Here is a 12,791-nt window from a genome sequence, read left to right as displayed (position 1 = left end):
CACGACTTTTATTGGAAGAATGTTTTCACAATGTGAAGTAGATGTGCTGGACTTTTTAAACTTTGAAACCTTGAAGAATTACTCTGTAAAAATGAGAGTTTTGAATCAAATAGCAGTATAACAATTCTGTATATGGATATATGTCTTGACTGTTATTTGGGCAAGCTACTAAATCGATACCTTCTGGTATTGTTTTCTAGGCACTACGACTAAGTGTCTGTTAAAATTGCACTTAAATATCTTTCTGGAAAGTCTGATTGCATTGCAATCAGCCTGATTGTCTTTCTGAATGCTGATGCTTGTAAGAGTATTTAGATATTTGACTTCCTTGAGAAATGCCTATGAGGTTATATGTTGACATTTCTAGTTTTCCCCTTTAGTCGCTGGATATGTCCAATGCAGTGAATAATGTTCATCTTGTCTGATGCTGTCCTGCTTGGAGAAGCAGTAAGGTAAGAGTTTGTAGACCAAGGTCGTTCAAGAGGAACTTGTCAAGCTCAGTTTTGAATGAAGGAATACACCAGAACTTGACTGTCAGTACATGGCCAGAGGCTATTGGAAGTTTTAGATGAAGAACGCAATTGTGTTTGTGCCTTGAGAGCTCTTAGCAGCAGTACTAGCACCAGCTTCTGCTCCCTTGCCTGCAGTTCTGTCAGACTTGACTGCCATTTATCAAAACTTCAGGTAGTGACTGTAGAAATTTTGGCCAAACCCCAAGATAGTGTGACTGTCAAGTAAGTGTGCATGCAGAAATGCAAGAACACTCTCTAATTGGTGTAGGTAGAAAATGGGATCTGCCTCTGCCTTTCTGGTATCAGAAGTTCAATCAGTTGCTTACAGCTTGTGCTATTCCTGTAGCACAGCAAGCTTTATGCAGGTATTATGGTTCATAGTTTGAGAAGGGCTAACTGTATCAAGGGTGTGGAAAGATAACCGAGAAAGCAAGATTTGCTGTTGTGAATTGATGTTCTTTATTTAAATGTGGCTGTTGAGAATGAAACCAAGCAAGACAGACTCTGTGGAGCAAACTACCACTAGTAAGAGAAAGTGACTCATTGCTTAATACTAAGAAAAGTAATGAATAGCTGGTATGGAGAGTGACATAAAACTCCTTGATCGTCTGTCTAGAAATTTAATTTCTTGGAGAAGAGGTGTAAAGCAACCAGTTAAACAACTTTTTAGAAAAGCTTTTCAGGTATTGTGATGAAGTGGTGACGGGAGAATCTTTGTCACTGGGGACTTTATGTACACATGGAAATTTGATGTAGAGAAACACTATAGCTTGTTGCACCAGAAACAGGATGTTGGTTTGCCAGGTGAAGGATAAAATCCAAAGCATTGCTTTTCTGCATAGACGCAAGAGGATAGCTTTTGCTGAAACTGGCTACAGTTAAATATTAGCATTGCTGCGTTTTCATTTAAATAAATATTGTCTTGATTTCTGGCTAAAGCTAAATATTAGTATAGCTGCATTTTCATTTAAACAAATATTGTATTGGTTGAAACCAGGTACTTTTACTTCAATTGCTGAGTAGCAAAGAGTTGTCTTGAGTGAGAATTTCACATGCTTGAAGTTCCTTACCTTAGTTTGAGGACATGGAGGTGTAGGAATGCTCATGTGGGTACAAACTGAAATACAAGAAACTTCACTTGAGAGGGTGTCTGTTGTTTGTGGTTTTTTGGGTGTTATTTTATTTTACATGATGAATGTCATCAAGCACTGGAACAAACTGCCCAGATAAGTTGAGTGTCTGTCCCTGGACGTATTTAAAACCAAACTGGACATGTCCCTGAGCAGCCTGCTCTAGTTGACCCTAGCTTGAGCAGCAATCTTGGACTGGGTGATCCACAGAGTTTCCTTTCAACATAAACTTCAGTGATTCTGAGTCCTCCTCAATATCAGAAGTTGAACACCTGCAGTTTGTGACAAGATAGCATAAGGGGCTTGTTGAAAACTCTGCAATGAATGAATAGAGGCTGTGGCATGAAACCCAAGGTTGCCTAAAATATAATTCCAGGTCTTTCCCCTTACAGGATATAAGTAAGTGTTGCTATTGCGTTTCATCCAAAACCCCTGAGAAAAAGGTGTTTTATTCAAAAGTAGTAGAGCAAATACTGAAATGGGATATTAGAATGTTATCTGAAAACAGAGGTCATATTTTTGGAAAGATGCCTGAATTCTGATTCAGCTCCCCAGTTGAAGAGAGGAGGGTTATCAGGAAGTCTAATTCAGCTAGTGCATGGACCTTCTACAAAAGCAACCTATAAATATGTGGTCCAATGTTTTAGTCTTTCTTTCTGTGTTTCGTACTCTACAACAGTATGTGCGGACTGGTAGGGCTTTTGGGTTCTTGAAGGACTGAGAGCCCAGGATATTGACTGTTCTCTGTGCCTGCCTGGCTGTATTCCATTGCCTTTCAGAATAATGCAATTAGTGGTGGTTTTCAAGTATAAGTGAGCTAGATATTAATGATAAAAGGTATGGCAGATGCAGGATTAGTTCATATGTGTCTTGATGTATTAACTTCCCTTTTTTCTTTGCATCTTTGCACAGCTTTGCTCAGTGTTTGTGACTGCTGTTGAAGTCTACTCTCTAGTTGCTTACTGGAGAGAGTTCTGGTAGCCTGACTCAGCTGGCAAGTATTAACAAAAGGACCCGTGCAGGCAATCTGATTCCTTGTGTTTGAACAGGATATGTACAGGATGTGGATAGAAAAACATTGTGAACAGCAGGTAATTCTAAGGTGCTATATATGGTGATTTGTACCTGCTGTGAAAATAGATAAGATTCTGAATGTTCCAGGAAAAATAACACTATAAAGTTCATGTTAACAGTACTAAGATGTGAAACAGAAGCATGGTACGCAGCTTTGGTTTGGGAAGTTAACTTCCGCCAAGCAACATTTCTCATTGAAGTTTCTAATGATATGGATAGTCAGAGAGGGCTATTGCCACTGCTTCCCAGACTGACAAGAGCAGAATGTATACCATTGCCAGCAGCATGCTACTTACTTAGTCCTGTTTGGGTTTTTTTGTGTGTGTGTGTTTGTCCTGGGTTCAGCAGTAGCAGTCATTTTTCGCTTTCTTGGTAGCTGGTGCAATGCTGTGTTTTGATTTTTGGGCTGGGAACAGAGCTGATAACACCGATGTTTTGGTCTGGCCAAGGACTTTGTGATCCTCATGCTCTGCCAAGGAGGAGGGGAAGCCAGGAGGAAGCAGAGACAGGACACCTGACCCAAACGGACCAAAGAGGTATTCCATATCACAGCATGTCATGCCCAGGAGGTAACTGAGAGTTACCTGGAAGGGCTAGGGACTTCAGGGTTGGAGGACGTATCGGTCGGGCTGGGGGCAGTGAGTTATTGATCGCCTGGTGATGAGGTGTTTTATTCTCTTCCCTTGTTATTTCCTTTATCATTACTATTATTGGTGGCAGCAGTAGTGATTTGTGTTATACCTTAGCTACTAAACTGTTCTTATCTCAGCCCATGGGAGTTGCATTTCTTTTTGATTCTCTTCTCCATCCCTCCAGGAGTAGGGGGAGGGCAAGAAGGGGGGGGGAGAGGGTGAACAAGCTGTCTGGCTGGGGTTAAACCACGACAGTTCTTTTTGGCACCCAATGTGGGGCTCAAAGGGGTTGAGATAACGACAGATCTGACTGGATTAATAGTCACTATTCACAATGTGATTTATTGACTCTCAGAGTTGTTCCTCTTGATCTCACAGCTTCAGAATGTTGTAACTTACTTAGAACCGGTATTTGCTGTGTTAGTGTTTATCAAGTATGGGGCTTGGGCTAAGGTTCCTGTCTCACTGTACTTTATGGCAATGATTTGTAATACGGGGGGGCTCCAGCAGCAGGACGGGACGAACGTGGCCGTGGACTGGTCCCTGGCCGTCCGTCTGCTCCTCACTGTCCTGGCCCTCGCCCTCGCCTCCGTCTGCATGAGGCCGCAGGGAGCCGAGGTGGAGAGGCCCTGTGAGCCAGTGGCTGCTGAAGCGGCCCGGGAGAGCGGCCCCAGGCACCAAGCGGGAGCGGGACCGGATGCCGTGAGGGAGCGGCTGCCGGTGGAGGAGGTCGGGGCGGTCGAGGAGCGGGAGGAGGCGGCTGCCGAGCAGCGGGAGAAGGCGGCGGAGGAGCCGAGCCCCACGAAGGAGCCAAGCCTTGTGACAGCCGAGAGCATTCCCCGGAAGCCGCCCGCCGAGCCCCAGGAGGACGCAGGAGACCCCGCAGCATTTCCCAGCAAGGCAGAGGAGGAAGAGCTGAACTCAGAAAAAGAGAAGCTGGTGGTGGGAGAGCCGGCAAGCACAGCAGCTACACCAGCCCCAGTGACAAGTACAGCAGCATTGTTTGAGAGTTCTGAAGGATTTGAATGGCCTTTGGGTACCCTTGGGACCTGCCTGCTGATTGTGATGGGGATCAGCATGTTGGCACACGCACAGAGTGTGTTTTACCCACCACCATTTTGTCTGATCTCAAAAGTTAAGCAGAGTTGGGTTTGGGTCTTGTCTGGGGTTAGACAACGATATAGGAGGACCAGGAGATTGACAGTCATGAGTGGCAGGGTGTGTGGGACAGTATGGGCGAGTATCTAGCCCACTGGGCCCCTCCAGTGCTTTGGAAGCATTGGAGATGGAAGGCAGCTGTATGGAGTCCCCAGCTACAAGTTGCAGAAACTGCTGAAGGGGACAGTGAATTATTTTGAGCCTTGTGGGCCTGTGACACTTCAGGCCAACAGAGCAGCAATGCAACATAGAGATGGACTCATGATCGAGGGGTGGACTTAACAATGGACACTATTGCCCAGGTTATTCATGTGTGTGAACACTGCACACAGCCTTTCCTGCTCTGAAAGATTGTTAAAAGAGATGGAGCCTGACGTCATGGACCAGATGGGCTCAGCAGCCTTATAGGGACTGGTCCATGCACTAACACAAGAATGCACTTAGATAAGAGTGATGGTATATTGAAAATGTGGGATCTGAGCATGATGTGAATGGTATGGAATAAGGGGTGGATAATGTCCTGGGTTCAGCAGTAGCAGTCATTTTTCGCTTTCTTGGTAGCTGGTGCAATGCTGTGTTTTGATTTTTGGGCTGGGAACAGAGTTGATAACACTGATGTTTTGGTTTGGCCAAGGACTTTGTGATCCTCATGCTCTGCCAGGGAGGAGGGGAAGCCAAGAGGAAGCAGAGACAGGACACCTAACCCAAACAGACCAAAGAGGTATTCCATACCACAGCACATCATGCCCAGGAGGTAACTGAGAGTTACCCGGAAGGGCTAGAGCGGACTGCAGGGTTGGAGGAGGTATCAGTCGGTGCTTGGTCAGGCTGGGGGGGCGAGTTATCGGTCACCTGGTGATGAGGTGTTTTATTCTCTTCCCTTGTTATTTCCTTTATCATTACTATTATTGGAGGTAGCAGTAGTGATTTGTGTTATACCTTAGTTACTAAACTGTTCTTATCTCAACCTGTGGGAGTTGCATTCTTTCTGATTCTCCTCTCCATCCCTCCAGGAGTAGGGGGAGGGCAAGAAGGGGGGGGGAGAGGGTGAACAAGCTGTCTGGCTGAGGTTAAACCACGACAGAGTTTTATTAATTTAATGAAGAGCGGTAACTGTCAGTGTAGACAGAATCTGTATTTCTCTTATGTCCTAAGATTTTTTAAAGAACTGAAGCATCTTCTTCTTTATGTACCTACAGCCAATCAAAACTGAAGTGAGAACTCCTGTGAAAACCTCTCCTGTGACTTCATCCTCTCCTACTAAGTTTTGGGGTTTTTTTATTATTTTTTGTTCTCCTCTGATTCACTTTCAGATCCTTTTGGCTGTTGAGCTTTCTGCACAGGGGAGTAAGTTCTTTAGGAAATACATAGCTATGCAGAAGGACAAAGAAAATGGAGTACTTAAACCTGTTGATGGCCTGTGTGAAGAGCATCTCAAAGGTTACCACTCTGGTCCCTGTAATCCAAGGAAGCTGAATAAAAGGCTTTTCAGTGCAGTTGTGATACTGGTATTCATCCTAGTGGTGCTTCCTGTTGTCCACACTTTTCTTTGAGGAGTATTGAGACCAAGTTTCTTTGTACTTAAATATGCTTTTATTTAGTCTAGGAGGCACAAGGTGGTTGCTTTCTATCTCTTGACAATTCCTAGAAGAAATTTCTATGCCAGCTTCTTCAGACTTATGGTTCTGGAGTAGGGTCGTGATTAAGTATCTGTTCTTTTGAGCTTGCCAGCTTTGCTTTTCCTACACTCCACAGCTTGGGCACAGTTTGGAAACCATGGGTTCCTTGAAGCACTAGGTGAACAGTGACACAAGAGTGAGTCAGCAGCGTGCTAAATGTCTAATATTTTCTCACAGGTGTGTGCTCTCTCTTCTCTAAATTGCTTCTTGCTACTTTGGTTGCTTTTTAGCCTGATAAGCAAAATGAAAGTTTTGTTGTTGTTTTGTTTTTTTGTTTTTTGTTTTTTTTTTTCCTCCTGCTTCTTTTGTATGAATTCACTAATTGCTTTTTTAGGACCTTGGCTAAGGAATTTCTTTGTGTTATATGTATATGAACTGAGGGATTCAGTTCAAAATTTTCAGCTAAGCAAAACTGTTACAGGAGGCGAGATGAAAGAGCATAATTCTCTCTAGTCTGCTCTAACTATTACAGCTATAGGGACTGGAAAGTCCCGAAAGCTTGTTCCGTTTCTAGGGTGTGCACAGACTTCACAATGTAAATTCATAATGAAGCTTTTGTAAAGCCTGTCAAACATGTTGATGTAAACCAGCTTATCTGTTGTCACCTGTGCTTTTTACATGTGTTAAGCAACTGAACTTCCTCACATGCAATGTAAATGTTGCAACAATTTTTCTTTTCATTTATTCACAAATATATATACATGAAGTAGTATCCTTAAGGCAGGCCTCCTTCTTCAAGAGTATTTCTTGTTATAAAGGTTTGGGGGTTATTTTTGGAGTTTTGTTTTTTTGGTTTTTTTTTTTTTTTCTTTTTCAGATGAGAAACTGGAATTTTGCTTTGTAACTCAAAAATGTTATTTCATGGGAAGCAAAGTAAGTCTAAGGACTTAAGTCAATTGACTTTATGATTTGGTTGCAGTTAGTTCACCGTCAAGTACTATTGAAGAGCATTTGCTACTGTCCCCTAAGATAACCCTATTGCATTGAATATGGTCCAGCTTGCATCGTGCAGTCAAATTGGTTAGTTTGAAGTTAGCTAAGCGTCAGAAAATTGTGACATTGTCTAGTGATCCAACAGGTAGTTATCCATAAAAATGTAATTACTTTGGGTGTAAGATGCCACAGATCTTGGCTTTTTGCAAGAAGCTTTCAAGTGGATAAACCAGCTTGTGCTGCATTTGCTGTGCTTAAGCACCTTTGAAGGAACAGGAAGAAAATATGCTTGCTCTGGGAAAATCTGACTATTAATATAGTAAGATACAGTCAAATTTTATGAAAGGTTTCTGCAGGGCTTTGCTTTAGCTGTCATTTGGCACATTTATTGCTGCTTCAAAATTCTTCTCAAAGCAGAATTCCTGCAGCCTGTGGCAAAATCTAATGCAGAAGGAAAAATTTTGCAGCGTTGAATGTCCAGATGAGTGCTTTCGCTGTAATGAGAAGACACCTTGTCTCTGCTACGTATCTGACACTTGCACAGCTATTAATTATGTGCCTGTTGGCTTTTTTTCCTCTTCCAAGTTCCTGAGGAGGTGATGTTCTTTGTGTTATGTATATCACATACAAATCTCTAAAGCTTCACCTTCCAGGATAGTGCTGAAGCTACCATAGCAATGGCGGGCTTCATCAGTGATGCTGGTGGTGACCCATAGTTTCCTCTTGATGGTAATTTCTTTTTTAGAAAGATGAGGGACAGCTACTCTATCTTTGGCTGCTGTTCAGTGTCTTTGCCTCCTTTAGCTCTGATACTGCTCTCTGGAAACATAAGCATTACTGTGGAGCAGGTTTGGTTTTGAAATGCTAAAATTTCTGGCTGTGTTTTCTGGATTTCATACAACTAAATAATTGTGGTTTTGATGTCAGTGTAACTTTTCCATGATTACACAGTAGTATTCTGTCAACGTATTCCTGCCAAAGTTTAGCATGCTGTTTGCCTCCAAAATTAAAATACTATTAAATCGTACAAGACGTATAGTATAAAAGGCATACTGGGCTCTTCAGACCTGCATGCAGAACATTATATTCTTCCATTTTTTGTGAGGTATTTGTGTTGCATGGGAATCATAGAAATCATAGAAGGGAAGGAGTATACTTAAGAAGACACAGCCCAGAAGCTCTGCTGGTGCTGGTTTGGCTGTTAGTGGTCAAGTGCTGCTCTGCTGAAGTCTAAGCGTGATCTATACCAGCAAAACTTCACATTCTCTTTCCTTACAAGTTGTTGGTTTTTTTTTCCCTTCAGTGTTTGCAGGGGTGCTGGAAACCATTTCAGAATCTGGCTGGCCTTTGAACAGCAGCTGGGGGGTCTGTGGTTGTAGGACTGCAGGCTCAGCAGCATACATCATTTCAGTTTTGAAGGTGGAGTAAAGTTGTATAACTCATCTTGAAGATGTGATGGCGAAGAAGTCCTGAAGACTAGGAGTTAAACTTCAGTTTATGCCTTTGCCCATCCATTTTGGGGAAATACTCCTACAACTGTGTCATTTTGCTTCATGTATTTGATTTCTTAAAATTCTGAAAGTCACCGGATATGCATTAAATGTTTGTGTTCTTATTGCAACCCTTTATAGTTGAATATATGTACAATTGTTTCAGTCCTTTTTTAAAATGGGGAGATTTTTATTTTTTTTGTCTGATTTGGGTTCTTCATTATTCAAGAATGAAAAAGGAGTCTTAATACTGACTGTGTCTCCAAAATGACAGCTGTTGCATTTCTGTTGGTAATATCTTTGTACTTTCAGACATATGCAGTTATGTTGGATCACTATTTAGTCATCTGTATAGAAAATACCTTTGTGGAAATGCATTATTATGCTGTGATTTTTCTTGATGTGAAAAATGTAGGTAGAATTTCAAATAATTACATTGTCTGTTGCTTTTCTTGTTTAAACAGTATGAGAAATCAGATTGACTTAAAATTGGAAAGTAACTCATTTTTGGGAAATACTGACTGCTGATTCCTTTTACAGCGCTACTGATCTGTCACGCACAAACTGTCAGTTTTAATTACATCCTAGCATCTCGCATCATCTGTTTTGATCAATTAAAGGGAAGTATAACAGAATTGGCAAACCGAAAACAGAACCTTAAGACTAGTAAAAATCCTTAAGCAATGATGCTGTTATCAATTTTGGTAAATTGAATTAACTGTAACAGGATGGTTTTTCTTTATATAACATGAAGGTGTGTCAAGCAGGAAATAATTGCACATACGCATTTGAAATATACAACTAGTATTTGCTGTGGTGGACAAGCAGCTTACTCTTGACACTGGGTAAATAGGTTGAACTTCTTTGGGAATTATTTACTGTGATTTCAAAACGGGATGGTGAATTTTCACTAATTAATTGAAACCATTTCATTTCCTTTGTATGAGTGGATGTTACTGGTGGTGGATTCTGTCATCTTGAGCAGGAGCCTTCTTGCTTAACTGTTTCTGTACCTGAGCAAGTTGTCTAGACAGCTGTTTTTGGTAAGAATCTGCTAGCTGGTTGAGAGTGTAGGCTTGTTTGATCAAAAGCAGGTGTCTACCTTGGGATAAGAAGACTGGGTGCTGTCAATTGTATTGGCTATATGCATATATGCTCTGCTGACTGTGAAGGGTCACCACAAGCCTGTGGTGCTTGCCTGATAGGGCTCATGCTTGTGTTGTCCTGACGAACACTTCATCTTGCAGTGAGGAAGCATTTATCTGGAGCATTCTACAGGGGTGCTCTAAAGGTGACAGAATTTGATTATTTATGTTGTTTCTTATAACAAGAAGGGCATATTGTGCAATAAATGTGCGTGTATATGCAATTAAAGAAATGGGGACTGAGTGCTTTTACTGGTACTGTTCCTGTGAGACTGCTGCTTTGGAGCTGATCTGAAGAAGAACGGTCCGCCCAGATCTCTACCTGTGTCCTGAACACCTCTGCATACCACTGCAGCTATGTTGCCACTGCTGCTTCTTTCCATCCATGACCCTCTAGTCTTTCTCTTTGAGGAACTGACTGGCATGTTTGATTTCAACCTTTCTTGGCCTCAGTGATGTCTTACATTGCTCTCTATCGTGTGTGTACTGTAACTTTGTTAAACTGTGCGTGCAGCCAAAAATGTAATGATTTTGCTTCCAGAACACTCTGGAGAGTTCAGGTATTTTTGTGTATTGGTTCACTAAGGCTGTGGCATTTTGGTGTAAGCTAATGACTGTCCATGTTCCCCTTGTAAAACCTCCCTATAATTACTTACAAATGTTGGCACCTACTGTATAGCCTGTGTGTTGAAGGACAGGATAGGGCCAGTTTATAGCCCTGGATGGTAGGAAAAGCGAGAGGGTGGCCAAAAATTAATTAGGGAGATATTCTTTTGAAAGAGGTACAAACCTACATTCCTAATGAAAGTCTGAAATCTTGTGAGCAGTTGAATATGCTGAGTGAAATAATGTCACCAGTTTGATCCTGACCAGTTCTTGACTCAGTGTGGGTGGTTGGCTTGTTTTGTTTTGGTTTTTTAACTGCTTTCACTAAGAAATAATCTGAAATTATGGGAATGGGATTGGCTAGGTATCAACTCAAATCTCTCTTTTTAAAAACAAAAAAACCCACCCGCAAAACCCCAAACCCAAATACCTCTCAACAAGGCTTAGAAGATTGCTCTTAACCCTTACCTGAACATAAGGGTTTTTCTCTTTAACATTTCGTGTGTGTGTATTCAACTTTCCCTCTAACATGTTTGGGACTGGGGGAAAGATGGAAGAAGAGAGGATTTATAAGTCTGCAGAATTTGTTAGGTGTGTTACCTTTAGGTCTTCCTAGTTCCACATGTACCTCTGATTATCTTCATGAAGAGGCTTTGTTTTAATGTGGGATAAGGGGAAAAGATACAGGAAAGGCCAGGAGGAAAAACTGTTCTTGTTTCTATATTTATATTAGGGCTGTGCTGCCTTTTGACATTATGTATGTTGAAGACACACAGCTCTATTTATATATTAGTGTGGAGGAGGGAATCAGTCTTACTAAATATTACAACTGCGGACATTACAGCTTTTCCACACTGAGGACACACATTCTGTTTGTGGTTTGACTCTGTCTTTATTTAAAAGAAGATGGTCTTTAATTGTAGGAGCTCTTCAATAGTATATCCCTAAAATATGTCTGAAATGCTGCATTTTTCATGTTTGTTTGGGACAGATGTGGGTCTTGTGTCAGTGTAGAAAGGGCTTTTAATTTTGTACATGCACAGAGCTAATCACTTACTGCTTATTATTCAGTTACAGATTTCCTTGCTTTGAGAATCTCAAGGTGCCTTTTCAGACATAAATCTGTTAATGCTGTTCTGCGTTTAAGCAAATGGTGGCCAAGTTACAAATATCTATAGCTGTGAACTAAGTATTAGCACACAGTTTCTTTGGTGTACCTCTTATTCTTGAAGAACATACGCCAAAATAGAAAATCGCACACCCTATTTCTCAGTTTTGTGCACTGTACCAAGTTTCTGTCTTGTAGTATTTACTGTACCAAGTACAGTAAATTGTGCACTGTACCAAGTTTCTGTCTTGTAGTATTTAAACTGTCTTAAGTTATAGTCCTATTTGGCAGTGATTATCTCCAAAAAACGACTTGCAAATTCTGTATCTTACTATTTGGAAATTGTGTATTATAATATATTTGACTCTTGCATTTTACCCAGTGAAAACAGAGACCATGTTCGCTATAGGTACTCACGCAATATGCTTGCTTATACTGAAGGCCGTTTTTACGCTGGGTGTTAAAGTCATGAAAATCAGACTGCTGACACAGCCTTAATCATAGTGCCACAAGTAGCACTTCTTTGTTTTTGTACGACAGTTTCACTGGTATTATGAATAGCTGGCTCCTTACAGGTGTTTGTGTATAGTAACTTGTATAAGACAACACTTGGTAAGCTTTCAAATGAATCACATTAATTCCAGGATGAAGTTTTGCAGGGAGACCTTTTGACTCTTTTATTTTTTTTCCTTTTGAGGTTTTTGGTGATAAAAATACATATGTTGAAAATGTTCATTACTTTGAATTTATCAAGTGCAGCTTTGTGTTGCACTTTTTTGTGGGAAAGGAGAAACAGAAATTGGCTTGCCTGTGATAATGGGCACCCTGATTTGATCTGATGTTTCTGTTGTCAGTCTTCTTGGGAAACATACTGCTCTCTGTTTAATGGTCTGCCCTTGCTGCTCAGCTGGCAAGGCAGGGTAGGAATTGTAGCTGCAACATTACCCTCTATGAGGGAATACTGTGTGTGCGAAACACACAGTAAGCCTGCATGCTTCTGTTTCAGGCACCAGCAAGGAAAACAAAATAAGGTAGTAAAGGCTTTCCTCAGCTGTTGCTGGATGTATATTGGGTATCTCATGCTTTTAGCAAAGCAGATGACAGAAGGCAGAGTTCCCCTTGCAGGGCTTTCAGTTGTTCCCCCATGGGTCTGGTGTATGTGGTGGGGTTAAGAAGACAAAGGAGCGACTGTGCACAACATGAATCTGGAACAACTTAGGTGGCAAGTCACTACTCCAGACAGCTTGGAGAAACACCCACTATGGAATGAACTGTAAAACCTGTTGTTCTCTTGCACAGTTATCACTGAGCCCCATTTTAAAGC

At 41.5% G+C, this 12,791-nt stretch overlaps 1 protein-coding gene and 1 long non-coding RNA gene across 2 annotated transcripts in view; both read left to right on the top strand.

Annotated features, from left to right (window-relative positions):
• The window catches only part of GMDS (GDP-mannose 4,6-dehydratase), a 425,091-nt gene that overhangs the window by 5,105 nt on the left and 407,195 nt on the right, over window positions 1-12,791 (top strand). The window lies entirely within an intron of this gene.
• On the top strand, window positions 399-6,439 carry LOC133208617 (uncharacterized). Its single transcript, XR_009724456.1, has 3 exons — window positions 399-452; window positions 2,555-2,733; window positions 5,820-6,439. It is a non-coding gene; the product is annotated as an uncharacterized LOC133208617 (long non-coding RNA).

The sequence above is a fragment of the Neopsephotus bourkii genome, unplaced genomic scaffold (assembly GCF_033783945.1).
Source record: "Neopsephotus bourkii isolate Nb327-2 ecotype Australia unplaced genomic scaffold, CSIRO-AGI_Nbou_v1 NB_272, whole genome shotgun sequence".
Classification (NCBI taxonomy): domain Eukaryota; kingdom Metazoa; phylum Chordata; class Aves; order Psittaciformes; family Psittacidae; genus Neopsephotus; species Neopsephotus bourkii.
This window is presented reverse-complemented; position numbering and strand designations above follow the sequence as displayed.